The sequence below is a fragment of the Chiloscyllium plagiosum genome, unplaced genomic scaffold (assembly GCF_037043375.1).
Source record: "Chiloscyllium plagiosum isolate Xiang-an unplaced genomic scaffold, Cpla_swu_hap1 HiC_scaffold_30, whole genome shotgun sequence".
NCBI classification, from domain to species: domain Eukaryota; kingdom Metazoa; phylum Chordata; class Chondrichthyes; order Orectolobiformes; family Hemiscylliidae; genus Chiloscyllium; species Chiloscyllium plagiosum.
This window is the reverse complement of record NW_028270168.1, coordinates 11,286,188-11,300,727: the sequence shown is the minus strand read 5'-3', so window position 1 is coordinate 11,300,727 and position 14,540 is coordinate 11,286,188. Positions and strand designations below refer to the sequence as shown.

Below are 14,540 nucleotides of genomic sequence, written 5' to 3'. Positions count from 1 at the left end.
AGTGCTGTGGATATTTAAGAAAGCATTTGATGTGTGCCACTTGGTAGATTGGCAGCAAATTAGAAATGTTTGGGATTGATGAATCCTTGGCAGCATGGATTAGAAATTGGCTAAAAGATAAGGAACAGAAGGCATGCAGAAATGGGCATTCTTGGACTGGAGGTGAATTGCAAATGGTGTTCCCCAAGGATAAGTGTTGATTGCGCTGCTTTTTCTGACTTATGTAAATGATTCGGAGAAGGATGTTGAGGGGAAAATCTCTCAATTTGCAGATGATGCTAAGCTTGAGGGAACAGGGAATTGAGACGATGATGCTAAGCGACTTCAGAGGGACATTGTCAAGTTGGCTAAATAGGTAGACACCAAGCAGATGAATTTCAATGCAGAGCAATGTGAGGTAATGCATTTTGGCTCAATGGGACAAATTTGAGGAGAATACAGAAGCAGAGGGACCTCCAAGTTCAAGTACATAGCTCTCTGAAGGTGGCCAGACAATTTAAAATGTTTGTTAAGAAGGCGTATAAAGTCCTTGGGTTCATAACTAGAGACATTAAGGATAAGAGTATGCAAGTGATAGTACACCTCAACAAATCATTGGTCAGACTGCATTTGGAGTATTGTGTTCAGTTCTGAGCAGCTCATTTAAGGAAGATTGCTAAAGCCATGGAGAGTGTGCAAAAGGAATTTACTAGAATGTTATCACTATAAGGAATTTTAGATACAACGAATGATTAGAGAAATTGGGCTTATTCTCCTTAAAGCAGAGAAGAATAAGAAGTAAACGTATCAAAGTGTTCAAAATTAGGAACAGTTTTGACAAAGTAAAGAAGAATATTCTGTTCCCACTAGGTGATATTGTCAGTAACTAGGGATAACAATTTCAAGATTGTCAGCAAGAGAGCTAAGAGAGAGATGGTGAAAAATGTCTTTTCTTAGAATTGTAGGGATTTTGGCCAAACTCTTAGCTGTCGACGCTCTGAGCAGTGGTCTCTCCTCTCTAAATTTCTACATATTCTGACCTCTTTTAATGTGCTCCTTAAAATCTATTTCTTTGACTAAAATTCTCAGCATCTACTTTAGGAATTCCTTAAGTAACTCAATGTTGTTTTGTATTTAATAATGCCCTTTGGGATGGTTTGCTTTTAAAAGCCCTATAAATAAAAATGATCTTTGCAAAGAGCCTGAGGATTGAAACCAAAATCGAAGGTCAGTAGGGTCTATAATTTTAAGGTGATGAAAGGATTGCAGGAGGTAAAAACAATGACTGCAGATGCTGGAAACCAGAGTTTAGATTAGAGTGGTGCTGGAAAATCACAGAGGACGCTGGACCCTCTGAAAAGTGTTCTATTTATACATAATGCATTAAAAGAGAAAAATTCTTTTTCTACTCGAGTCCTCTGCTGTTCACAATGTGCTATTGAAAAATTACTATAATTTGAGAGTTTGGCATTTTCAAGGCAGTGTGCCTGAGAGCTCACTAAGGTAATGTCCTCCTTTCACTTCCATCACAGAGTTTGAAGAAGACGGTTCACACTTGCTTTCTTAGCAAAATTCCACATCCTATTTTTTGTGATTGTATTTTTCAAATTAATCTATATTTCCAATATCATAGCTTAACATCACTTGTAGATTTGGTATTGAGCTTTACAATATCCACATTGCATTTCCCTGTACTGCGAACTTGATTGTACACAATGAACATAAACATGTAACATTACAGCCCAGTACAGACCCTTCCTCCCTTAATGTTGCGCCGACCTGTGACACCAATCTGAAGTCCATCTAACCTAAACTATTCCATTCTCATTCAAATGAGAATAGTTAGCGAGCCTACTACTATTGCAGGCAGTGCGTTCCAGCCCCTTACTTCTCCCTAAGTAAAGCAAGAGTTATGTTTTGACCATAATTTTCTGTGAAAGATTTCCTTTCAGTACGGTTTCCTTTAAAATTTGTCAGATACAATGACTGTATCTTATACCTAACACCTTGTAAAGCACAAGCTTCTCCCAAACTCTACTCTGGTCCTTGAATACGGTAAGTGTTTAAGGTGAAATTGTCAAACAAAGGAGTGTAGATGGTGCTAAAACAAACAATAAAGTTTTCTTCAAATAAGGTAATTGTCAAAAAATAGTGGAAATTAGAGTGGGATCCCTGAGAAGCAAGCAGGTTAAGCTGTTTACTGAAGCAAAAGGTATGGAGGCACAGGTACTAAATGAATAATTTGCTTCTGCCTTTATCAAATCAGAAGATGGTGACAATGGCCGAGTTGAAATGTGGTTGTCGATCAACAGAGCAGTTACGGTGATAGATAAAGAAGAGGTGCTACAAAGGCTGGCAGCATGTCAGAGAGAGAGGTTCTGAAGCGCAGATGGGATGCTTCCTTGATTGCTGAGAGAGGCCTGTATGAACACGGGATTATTCCGGGGGGAAAAAGAATAGGAAATGTGATGCCATTGTGTAAGAAAGGGGCAAAGGATAAACCAGGAAACTACTGACCTGCCAGCTTGGCATCAAGAAAACCAATGGAGACCATTCTATGAGATGAGATAAATGCACACTTTGAAAAACAAGTTACTCCAGTAAGTTAACATGGCTTTGTCAAGGCTGAAAACAAAACATGCTGGTGATCACAGTGGGTCAGGCAGCATCTGTGGAGAGATAGCAAGCTAACGGTTCAAGTCTAGATGACTCTTCATCAGAGCTCAAGCATCATCTCGAGTTAGTTTTCTCTCTCTCCATGGATATTGCCTGCGATACTGTGATTACCAGCATTATTTATTTTCAGTACAGATTCCAGCACCTGAAGTAATTTGTTCCTGCTCTTGCTTTGTCAAGGGCTGGTCAAGTCTGGCAAAATTGAATTGAGTTCTTTGACAAGGTCACACAGACAGTGGATGAGGGTAGTGCTGTGGATATTTAAGAAAGCATTTGATGTGTGCCACTTGGTAGATTGGCAGCAAATTAGAAATGTTTGGGATTGATGAATCCTTGGCAGCATGGATTAGAAATTGGCTAAAAGATAAGAAACAGAAGGCATGCAGAGATGGCCATTTCTTGGACCGGAGATGACTTGAAAATGGTGTTCCCCATGGTTCAGTGTTAATTACCTTGCTTATTCTGATTTATGTAAATGATTTGGAGAAGGGTGTTGAAAACCAAATCTCTCAATTTGCAGATGATGCTAAACTCGAGAGAATAGGGAATTAGGAAGATGATCCTAAGTGACTTCAGAGGGACATTGACAAGATGGCCAAATGGGTAAACAGCGAGCAGATGAATTTCAATGCAGAGAAATGTGAGGTAATGCATTTTGAGAGAAGAGACACAGAAAGTTAATACAGTTTCAATGGGACATCCTTGAGGGGAATACAGAAGCAGAGGGAACTCTGGGTTCAAGTGCATAGCTCTCTGAACGTGGCCAGGCAATTTAAAATGTTTGTTAAGAAGGCGTATATGATCCTTGGGTTCATAACTAGAGGCATTAAGGATAAGAGCATGCAAGTGATAGTACACCTCAACAACTCATTGGTCAGACTGCATTTGGAGTATTGTGTTCAGTTCTGAGCAGCTTATTTAAGGAAGAATGTTTAAGCCCTGGAGAGTGTGCAATAGGAATTTACTAGAATGTTCCCACTATAAGGAATTTTAGATACAAGGAAGGATTAGACAAATTGGGTTTATTCTCCTTAGAGCAGAGAAGAATAAGGAGTAAACGTATTGAAGTGTTCAAAATTAGGAACAGTTTTGACAGAGTAAAGAAGAATATTCTGTTTCTACTAGTTGGTATTGTCAGGAACTAGGGATAACAATTTCAAGATTGTCAACAAGAGAGCTACGAGAGAGATGAGGAAAAACCTCTTTACTCAGAATTGTAGGGATTTTGAGTGCGGCAGCTGGGAAAGTGATGAAGGCTGTTTCTGTGGGATGTTTCAAAAGAGAACTGGATATATATTTGAAAGTGATTAATATGGAGGGCTGAAGAATGGGACTAGCTGAATAGCTGGTGCAGACATGATGGGCCAAATGGCCTCCTGTGTCATAAAATTCTGTGATTCTCCGAAAGTTACTCTTTTTTCAGGGTAGTGTTAACTTCATGTCTTTTTTATTTGCTTCACTAACTCTTTTGGATGTAGATTTGCCATCAAGTGTAATTAAAAAGCTTTCTTGTTTTGCTTTTTTTTGTTTGCAGCCTATCACACCTTCTGGTTTCTGAGTTGGGATGAATTTAGAAGTAGTTGATAAGAAGAAGCCTTCCCTCACATGTGTGGTATCATTTCAGAAATGGTTGAATAACTGTCTGCTGATACACTTTGACAATTGGGATAACAACTATGACTAATAGTACAGAATCTGGAATGTATTGATCTAGAATTCTGTTGTAGTGCATTGTCAGTTTTCATCACAAGCCTCATCAGGGCTGCAGTGCATTTACAACTTGAGAAATGTAATTTGTGATTTTAAAAACAATATTTCCTTGCATGTTATTTTGTTTAACCTGAAACTCTGTGCATGTGTCTACATATGTGTGGGTGTGGGTGTTACATTGGCAATCTGCTTCATCTGTTTTGGAATGAAGCCAGCATTAATGAAGCATTTGCGTGAATGTGCTGATAAGATGTATAGTAATTGGCTTTTACTTTCAACAATGGTGTGCAGAACAAGAACCATGATAATTGAGTGCATCGTGTGGATTTTGTGCCTCATATTTCCTGTTCATTGTTATTGAAGTAATTCTGTATGACTGACCTGCTGTAGTGGTGCTTGGCGTTCTCTTCTTAAGATTACGCATGTGAATAGTGTCAATCTCGTCAACCTCATGACTTCAGCAGCAATCTATTCAGTGTGACCTGCAAGTCATTATCACCTGAGGGATTGGCATCAGCTATTCAATGTTTGTCGATGTCTTTCTTTTCAAATGTTATATACTGTGGGGAAAATATACAGTAAAATGTTGTTTTTTTGCCAGCATGCACTGGGGCTGTGCAAACATTCAGTCTCAGTCTTCCACCCTTTCTGATTCTATGACACTGTAAATGCTGGGAAAAAGTGATCTGTTCCACAAATTCTTTCTAGTCCATGCTAAATGGAATGCACTGACCTCATGAGAACATGACGGCAGAAAGTAAGTCGCACGGTAGAACTTCAGTGCTCCTGACTCAGTCCAAGTTCCAGATGCAGCAGCTTCATAACAGGCTGAGTTTTACATTTTGTTGAATGGCAGAGCAGACTCGATGGAGTGAATGTCCCATTTCTGTTCCCAGGTTTAACGGTTTGCTACAGAATGTCCATAGATTATAATTTATTTCCATCTGTGGTTTCAGAGTGCCTCTTCTATATTTTACCATGTACTTTATTTGGGTGTCCCAGTAAATGCTGGGACCCATCCACTCGAAACCACTCCCACAGAGTTTGATAGACCAGGTTTACACCCTTTTAGTTCCTAAGCTTTGAGTTATTGAAATTTTAGTTCTAGGATTTTTTTTCCCAATTATGCTAATGTTATTATCTTTAATGGAAACAATCAGATCATATGTAATTGCACCTTTTATTAACTGGCACCTATGGTACCAGGAGTGTGCTGGTTGATCAAGAGGTCAATGTAAAGGCATACACTAAGTAATAGAAATGTAACGCGAGGGTATACATGTCACTGTTATACTTTATTTACAGCATAAATTATTTAAATAATAACATGCCTTTGCCTTACTGGCAGAGAGCCTTCTCACTTGCACCCTCAACTGACTATTTAGTCATTACAATAATAAAACAAACTTTCAGTAATTGAGGTAAATAATTTTTAACTGGTTTATTGAGAGTGACGGTTCACAATGTGCCAGTAAAGCAAAATTTATTGTATGTGAGTGTCAGAGGTTTAGGTGTAACCTACAGTTGGGGCTTTGTGTGCCTCATTGCTATTTTTGGAATAATTTTCTATTGAAAGGTGAGATGCTAACAGTCTATATGTTCGTCCAGTTGGATCACATCAGGCATCTGGATACTTCTTATAACACCACCCGGTTAGTCTCCATTTCAATTCAAAATGTGAGTTCTGTTTAAACAGCATAAATGACAGTGAAAGTGCCATCTAAGACAATCACCAACAGATTGGCGACCCCCGCGGCTACGGGGAAGAACTCTGTCTGCGTGGTCGCCGCAGCTACTTCCGCCCCCAGTGACGTCAGCAATCTACGTTTGGACCACATCGCCGCATGTGTCTCCGCCCCCCCGCCGCGTTCCGTCACCACGCCTGACCCCGCCCCCCCGCCGCGTTCCGCCACCACGCCTAACTCCGCCCCCCGGCCGAGTTCCGTCACCGCGCCTAACCCCGCCCCCAAGCCGCGTTCCGCCACCACGCCTAACTCCGCCCCCCGGCCGAGTTCCGTCACCGCGCCTAACCCCGCCCCCACGCCGCGTTCCGTCACCGCGCCTAACTCCGCCCCCCGGCCGAGTTCCGTCACCGCGACTAACCCCGCCCCCCCGCCGGTCTCTATCACCATGTCCAACTCCGCCCCCAAGCCGACCTCTGTCCCCGCCCCCAGGCCTAACCCCGCCCCCACATCCAGCTCCAGCCCCACACCAGGTCCTAGCTCCCAGCCCTGCCGTGTGTTCACCATCCCTCCAGACTTGCCCCTCTCTGAGGATGAGAGATCAGTCCTCAGGAGGGGTCTCACCTTCGTTCCCACACGTTCTCGGGTCAATGAATTCAATACACGGAGTGACACCGAACAATTCTTCCGCCGCCTTCGCCTCCGTGCCTTCTTCTTCAACCAAGACTCTCGCCCACCCTCTGACGACCCCTTCTCCAACCTCCAACACACCCCGTCCACCTGGACACCCCGTGCTGGCCTCCTACCTGCCCTCGACCTCTTCATAGCAAACTGCCGCCCCGATATTAACCGCTACCTGAACTCCCACACTCCCCCCACCCACTCCAACCTCTCACCCTCGGAACGCGCAGCCCTCCACTCCCTCCGTTCCAACCCCAACCTCACCATCAAACCAGCTGACAAGGGAGGCGCAGTAGTAGTTTGGCGCACTGACCTTTACACCGCTGAGGCCAAACGCCAGCTCGCAGATACCTCCTCCTACCGTCCCCTTGACCATGACCCCACCCCCCACCACCAAACCATCATCTCCCAGACCGTCCATAACCTCATCACCTCAGGGGACCTCCCATCCACCGCCTCCAACCTCATAGTCCCACAACCCCGAACCGCCCGTTTCTACCTCCTGCCCAAAATCCACAAACCTGACTGCCCCGGACGACCCATCGTCTCAGCCTGCTCCTGCCCAACCGAACTCATCTGGGCATACATCGACACGGTCCTGTCCCCATTAGTCCAAGAACTCCCCACCTACGTTCGTGACACCACCCACGCCCTCCACCTCCTCCAGGATTTCCGCTTCCCCGGTCCCCAACGCCTCATCTTCACCATGGACATCCAGTCCCTGTACACCTCCATCCCCCATCACGAAGGACTCAAAGCACTCCGCTTCTTCCTTTCCCGCCGTACCACCCAGTACCCTTCCACCGACACCCTCCTTCGACTGACCGAACTGGTCCTCACCCTGAACAACTTTTCTTTCCAATCCTCCCACTTTCTCCAAACAAAAGGAGTAGCCATGGGCACCCGCATGGGCCCCAGCTATGCCTGCCTCTTCGTAGGGTATGTGGAACAATCCATCTTCCGCAACTACACTGGCCCCACCCCCCATCTTTTTCTTCGCTACATTGATGACTGTATCGGCGCTACCTCGTGCTCCCACGAGGAGGTTGAACAGTTCATCCACTACACCAACACCTTCCACCCCGACCTCAAATTCACCTGGACAGTCTCGGACTCCTCCCTCCCCTTCCTAGACCTTTCTGTTTCTATCTCAGGCGACCGAATCAACACGGACATCTACTACAAACCTACCGACTCCCACAGCTACCTGGACTACACCTCCTCCCATCCTGCCCCCTGTAAAAACGCCATCCCATTCTCCCAATTCCTTCGTCTCCGCCGCATCTGCTCCCAGGAGGACCAGTTCAAAATACGTACAACACAGATGGCCTCCTTCTTCAAGGACCGCAATTTCCCCCCCGACGTGGTCGACGGTGCCCTCCACCGCATCTCCTCCACTTCCCGCTCCTCCGCCCTTGAGCCCCGCCCCTCCAACCGCCACCAGGACAGAACCCCACTGGTCCTCACCTACCACCCCACCAATCTCCATGTACAGCGCATCATCCGCCGTCACTTCCGCCACCTCCAAACAGACCCCAGCACCAAGGATATATTTCCCTCCCCTCCCCTATCAGCTTTCCGTAGAGACCACTCCCTCCGCGACTCCCTTGTCAGATCCACACCCCCCACCGACCCAACCACCACTCCCGGCACCTTCCCTTGCAACCGCAGGAGGTGCAACACTTGCGCCCACACCTCCCCCCTCACTTCTCTCCAAGGCCCCAAGGGAAACTTCCATATCCGCCACAGATTCACCTGCACCTCCACCCACATCATCTACTGCATCCGCTGCAGCCGGTGTGGCCTCCTCTATATTGGGGAGACAGGCCGCCTACTTGCGGAGCGATTCAGGGAGCACCTCTGGGCCACCCGGACGAACCAACCCAACCAACCTGTGGCACAGCATTTCAACTCCCCCTCCCACTCCACCGAGGATATGCAGGTCATTGGACTCATCCACCGCCAAACCACAACAACCCGACGGTCGGAGGAGGAGCGTCTTATCTTCCGACTGGGAACCCTCCAACCGCAGGGGATGAACTTGGACTTCACCAGTTTCTTCATCCCCCCTCCCCCCACCTTGTCTCAGCCGGATCCTTCCAGCCCGGCACCACCTTCCTGACCTGCAGTCTTCTTCTTGACCTCTCCGCCTCCACCCTACTCCGACCTATCACCCTCACCTTGACCTCTTTCCACCTATCACATTTCCAACTCCCCTCCTCCAAGTCCCTCCTCCCTACCTTTTATCTTCTCCTGCTGAACACTCTCTGCTCATTCCTGAAGAAGGGCCTGTGCCCGAAACGTCGAATCTCCTGTTCCCTGGATGCTGCCTGACCTGCTGTGCTGTTCCAGCAATAAAGTTTCAACTTTGATCTCCAGCATCTGCAGACTCACTTTCTCCATCTAAGGCATCAACAAACTGCTTTGTGTGTTCAGATTAGGGATCTAAAGTACTATTTACTGCAATACTTTTCAACTTTTATCACTGTGCCCTTGTTTTACAGAGCACAAAGATTCTAAAGATTTTTCCTGGAGAAGGGAACGGTGGCTCAGTGGTTAGCACTGCTGCCTCACAGCACCAGGGACCTGGGTTCAATTCCAATCTCGGGTGACTGTCTGTGTGGAGTTTGCACATTCTCCCCGTGTCTGCGCGGGTTTCCTCCGGGTGCTCTGGTTTCCTCCCACAATCCAAAGATGTGCAGGTCAGATGAATTGGCCATGCTAAATTGACCGTAATGTTGGGTGCATTATCAGGGGTAAATATAGGGGAATGGGTCTGGGTGGGATACTCTTTGGAGGGTCAGTGTGGACTGGTTGGGCTGAAGGGCCTGTTTCCACACTGTAGGGAATCTAATCTAAATCCAAGCATTTGGAGGACTCTGGTGCATGGGCTTTAAGAAGGTAACAAACCTCTTTGCGCTCAGCAGATAATTAGAAATCAGGAAATGTAAGGTAATTAGGCAATCTTTTTATTATTTTCTATCATAACGTTTACACGGATATAGAAAGGCATGAAGTTCAGCCAATGTTTACTAAGAAAGTAGACAAAGAGACCTTTTAGTCAAGGAAGTTGTTGTTACTCTCTTCATTTTTGTATAATAACATGTAAAGTCTGTTGCAAAAGCCTAGTGCAGACGTCCATGCTCACTGCTGCATTTGTCATAATTACCGTGGGCGGCACGGTGGCACAGTGGTTAGCACTGCTGCCTCACAGCGCCAGAGACCCGGGTTCAATTCCCGCCTCAGGTGACTGACTGTGTGGAGTTTGCACATTCTCCCAGTGTCTGCGTGTGTTTCCTCCGGGTACTCCGGTTTCCTCCCACAGTCCAAAGATGTGCATGTTAGGTGAATTGGCCAGGCTAAATTGCCCGTAGTGTTAGGTAAGGGGTAAATGTAGGGGTATGGGTGGGTTGCGTTTCGGCGGGTCGGTGTGGACTTGTTGGGCTGAAGGGCCTGTTTCCACACTGTAATGTAATCTAATCTAATCTACAAGTTTGCAGGTCTGGCAAAGGTGATGTTACGGCATTTATTGTACAATTGGAGTTCCTTTTTTAATTTTTATTATTTTTTTTAAAACTACCTGCCAAACAAAGTTGAATTTAGATTCACAGTTAACTTTGCAGGTTCATTTAACAAAATAAAAGAATAAACTCTGACTAGCCTCATCTTTCTGCAGAGCTTTTTCTTAAATTGGTTCAGTCCTGTGTGCACTGCTATGCCAGGGCATGATAGATCATGGTACTGTTCCCAACTGACTCAATGCTCCCAATTTTTTCTGCATTTGATGATTTGAGATGAATAGAAATCAGTAAGAGTGTTCATCACTGAGTCATCTTCGCATAAACTTGGCTTGTTTAAATAACAGCACAGCAGAGATCCGGAACAAACTGCCTGTCATCTTTTTGACTGCTGATGGCACATGGATCAAGGAAGCCCAACTTCAGAAAGGTTTTGTTATATTTCATTAGCTGGAATAAAACCTGTTTTGCAAAAGCTTCTTGCCTTCATAGATGCTCTTCTAGGTGGTTCCTTCACTATTGATTCACATGCCAAACCCGATATATCTGGAGATATAAGTGGGAGCACAGGGCTCCCCAGAGGCAGCTTCCAGGGTCCACCCAGAGCAATATCAAATTCAGAGGATAATGTCACTTAAAAGCCAGTTTTTAGTTGCATTCACTGTCAGCCATGGCTCAATTGATAGCATTGTCACTTTTGAGTTAGGAGGTTGCTGGTTTCAATTTTACTCCTGAGATTTTAACATTAAATCCAGTCTGACGCTGGGGAAGAATTCCTTTGTTTCAGGTGCTCTACTTTGCATGAGACATTAAACCAAGACCCTGTAGACGTCCTAGGTGGCGAGCAAATTATGCTGTGAGAATAACAGGGAACTACCTCCACTGTAAATTGTATTTATAACACAACAAGCATCATTAAAAGCAATTATTTTCTCCAAATTTCTGTATAGTCTGTTTGAACATCTCTTTTCCATTGTCACTTGCATACATTGTAAGGGTAGAGGAGGTGAAAGTGAACCCAGTGATGACACCTAACCTGTGTCACACCTAAATTGGAGTGTTCAGTATTACCTGTGCAAGAGGAATGTCATCAATATTTTAAATGCAATTTACTCATTTCCAGTATCACTGGCCAAAGCTTTAATTAATTTATTAGTCCAGGTCATAACACATTGTGGTATATAGTTTGTGACACGTCTCTTTAACTAAAGTTTAAATTGTAGTTTCATTTCTGACCCTCTGGCGCCACCCCGTGGCTTTCCTTTCAACATGAAACTAGAAGCAATTGGTAAGAGAAACCCTATGCTGGTAAGAGTGGCAACTGTTGTCGATACAGAAAATCATAGAATAAGGATTCTTAACTATCTGCTATCTCCCCAGCCCCACCCTGCCACTGAGAAGCACTTGAAAATTTTTCAGCATTCTACAAGTACATCATGATGTTGTTATTTGTTGTTAATTTAGTTACTAATTGTTTTGTAACCATGTGCACTTATGATATAACCAACATAAACCTTGCATCCATATTTCCCTTTCAATGAACAAAGTGTACCATCTTGGGATCAAAAAGGGAAAAAAAATCTGAATGGAATGGCTTCTTCAATGTTATTACTGCTTTTATTGAGGTGAAAGTGATTGTATTACATTTAAGAAAGATTTCCCACGAATGGACATCTGTAATGTTCCATGTCAGTGACTTATGCTGTTGCATGGTTATTGCTGATGTGAAGCATCTCAGGTTGGCTCCAGTATTGGGGATTGTCACTTTGGGTGATGACCAATTTTGAGCAATACATTCGCAGCATTGGTGCTGTCTTTCCCATTTCAGCATTGGGTTACATATGGTATCAGGTCATAAGATTGAGCAGCAAAATTAAATCTGACCAACTTGGAAAATCTTGTGACATTCACAACCTTTTGCTCAAATACACACTTCCTTTTATTCATTCATACAGTGTGAGCATTGCCGGCCAGTCCAGCATTGATTGCCCATCCCTAGTTATCCAGAGGCAATTATGGGTCAAGAACATTTTGTTTTTTGTTTGGAATGGGTCTGGGTTCAGATGAAGCCAGACCAGGAAAGGATAGGCATTTCCTTCCCTAAAGGCTATTAGTGAACCAGATGGGTTTTTCTGACAATTAATGATTGCTTCATGGTCATTGTTAGATTCTTATTTCTAGATTTTTACAGAATTCAAATTTGAACCCAGCTCCCTAGAATATATCTGGGTTTATAGTCTAACAATAATATTACTACACCATTAACTTCCCTTTACAACAACAGCCAGTGGTTTCCTGGTCACCACTTTTAAGTAAGCTTTATATCCCAGATTTTAATTGAATTTAAATTTTACTATGAGCCATAATTGTGTTCAGATCCATTTCCCAAAAAAAAAGCCATCACTTTGACTCACTAATCTCACGACGCTATTGTAGTAATTCTTAAGTGACTGAGTCTGTATAATGTTTAACATTACTCACCATTCCTTGGAAACTGAAGAAGTCATTGTCCAAATGCAGCAAGACCTGGACAACATCCAGATTTGGGCTGATAAGTGCCAAATAACATTCTAGCCACACAAGTGCCAGACAATGACCATCTCCAACAAGAGGGAATCGATCCATCATCCCTTGAGTTTCAATGGCATTACCATTGCTGAAACTCCCATTATCAACAGCTCTGAGGTTACCATTGATCATAAACTGAAGAGGCCCACCATATAAATACCACAGCTACAGCAGTAGGATAAAGGCTAGGAATCGTGATGAGTAACTCACTTCCTGACTCCCCAAAGCCTGTTTACGCAAGGCACAAGTCAGTGGTGTAATAGAGTGCTCTCTACCGCTTTTGACAAATGCAACTCAAACAGCACTTGAGAATCTTGACAGCATCCCAGTTAAAGCAACTTATGTAACTTGATTTGGAGGTGCTGGCGTTGGACTGGGGTGGATAAAGTTAAAAATTATACAACACCAGGTTATATTCCATGAGATTTATTTGGAAGCACTAGCTTTCAAAGCACTGCTTCTTCATCAGGTGGTTGTGGAGTGTAAGATCATAAGACACAGAATTTATAACAAAACGGTTACAGTGTCGTGGAGCTGTAGTGACATATTAAATACATTTAGATTAAGTCTTTCATCTTTTAGAATGGGATATGCTAGCTTTGGTTCTTTAGTATGTAAATCCCAGAACTCCTTTTAAGTTATATTCTCAAAATAACTTTAGCTTTTCTAACAATAGGTGCCATCTCAGCTCAGACAATGCATCAAAGGTGTGAGGTTAAAGTCTGTCTGTGTCCCAATGTTGAGTCAGACTGGTTCTATTTCTAAAGTGGTACTTATTGAATCTTTCATGGATTTATGCAGTTTTATGAGCAATATAAGATGTAATTCTGCAAATACAAATTCACCCCATTAACTTCTATGTGCGCATGTGCAGGAGAGATAGAGTGAGTATGTTCATGTGAGTTTGTGCATATGGGTGTGAGTGTATGTGGAAGGGTTTGTGTAAGTGTGTGTTTAAGCTTGGTCAAGCATGTGTGTGAGTGCAATGTGGTAAAAGCCTGTGAGAGGGTGCGTGCTTGGGTATTAGTGCGGGGACTGCATGTGTGCGTATGAGAGAGAGCTTGTTTATGAAGAGGGTGTGTGTGTGTGTGTGTGTGTGTGTGCGCGCGCGCGCGCTTGGGTATTAGTGCGGGGACTACATGTGTGCGTATGAGAGAGAGCTTGTTTATGAAGAGGGTGTGTGTGTGTGTGTGTGTGTGTGTGACGTAATGGGGTCACCTGTAGTGCAACATGAACTCAAGGTCTCCGTTGAGGACACTCCTATGGACTTTGCTATCAGCTTCTGCTCAGCCAGTTTGCGGTGTTCCTTGTTCCGAGGAGGATGGTCACCTGAAGGTCTGAGGTCAAATGTCCCAGACCGCTGAAGTGTTCCCCAACTGGGAGGGAACATTCCTGTCTGACGATAGTTGTGCGGTGTCCATTCATCCATTGTCATATCGTCTGCTCAGTCTCGCCAATGTACCATGCCTCAGGCATCTTTGCCTGCAGCGTATGAGATGGACAGTTGGCCGAGTCACATGAGTACTCACCGCGTACATGGTGGGAGGTGACCCCAAGTGCAGTGGTGGTATCCGTGTCAATACTCTGACATCTTGCAGCAGCTGCTGTGGCAGGGTTGGATGGTGTTGTTGTCCTGAAGGCTGAGCAGTTTGCTGCTAACAATGATCTGTTTAAGGTGTGGTGGTTGTTTAAAGGCAACAAGCGGAGGCATGAGGAAAGTCTTGGT

The 14,540-nt window shown here is 44.4% G+C and overlaps 1 pseudogene; it reads left to right on the top strand.

Moving 5' to 3' along the window:
- The window catches only part of LOC148142135 (lethal(3)malignant brain tumor-like protein 3), a 161,534-nt pseudogene that overhangs the window by 112,357 nt on the left and 34,637 nt on the right, over positions 1-14,540 (top strand).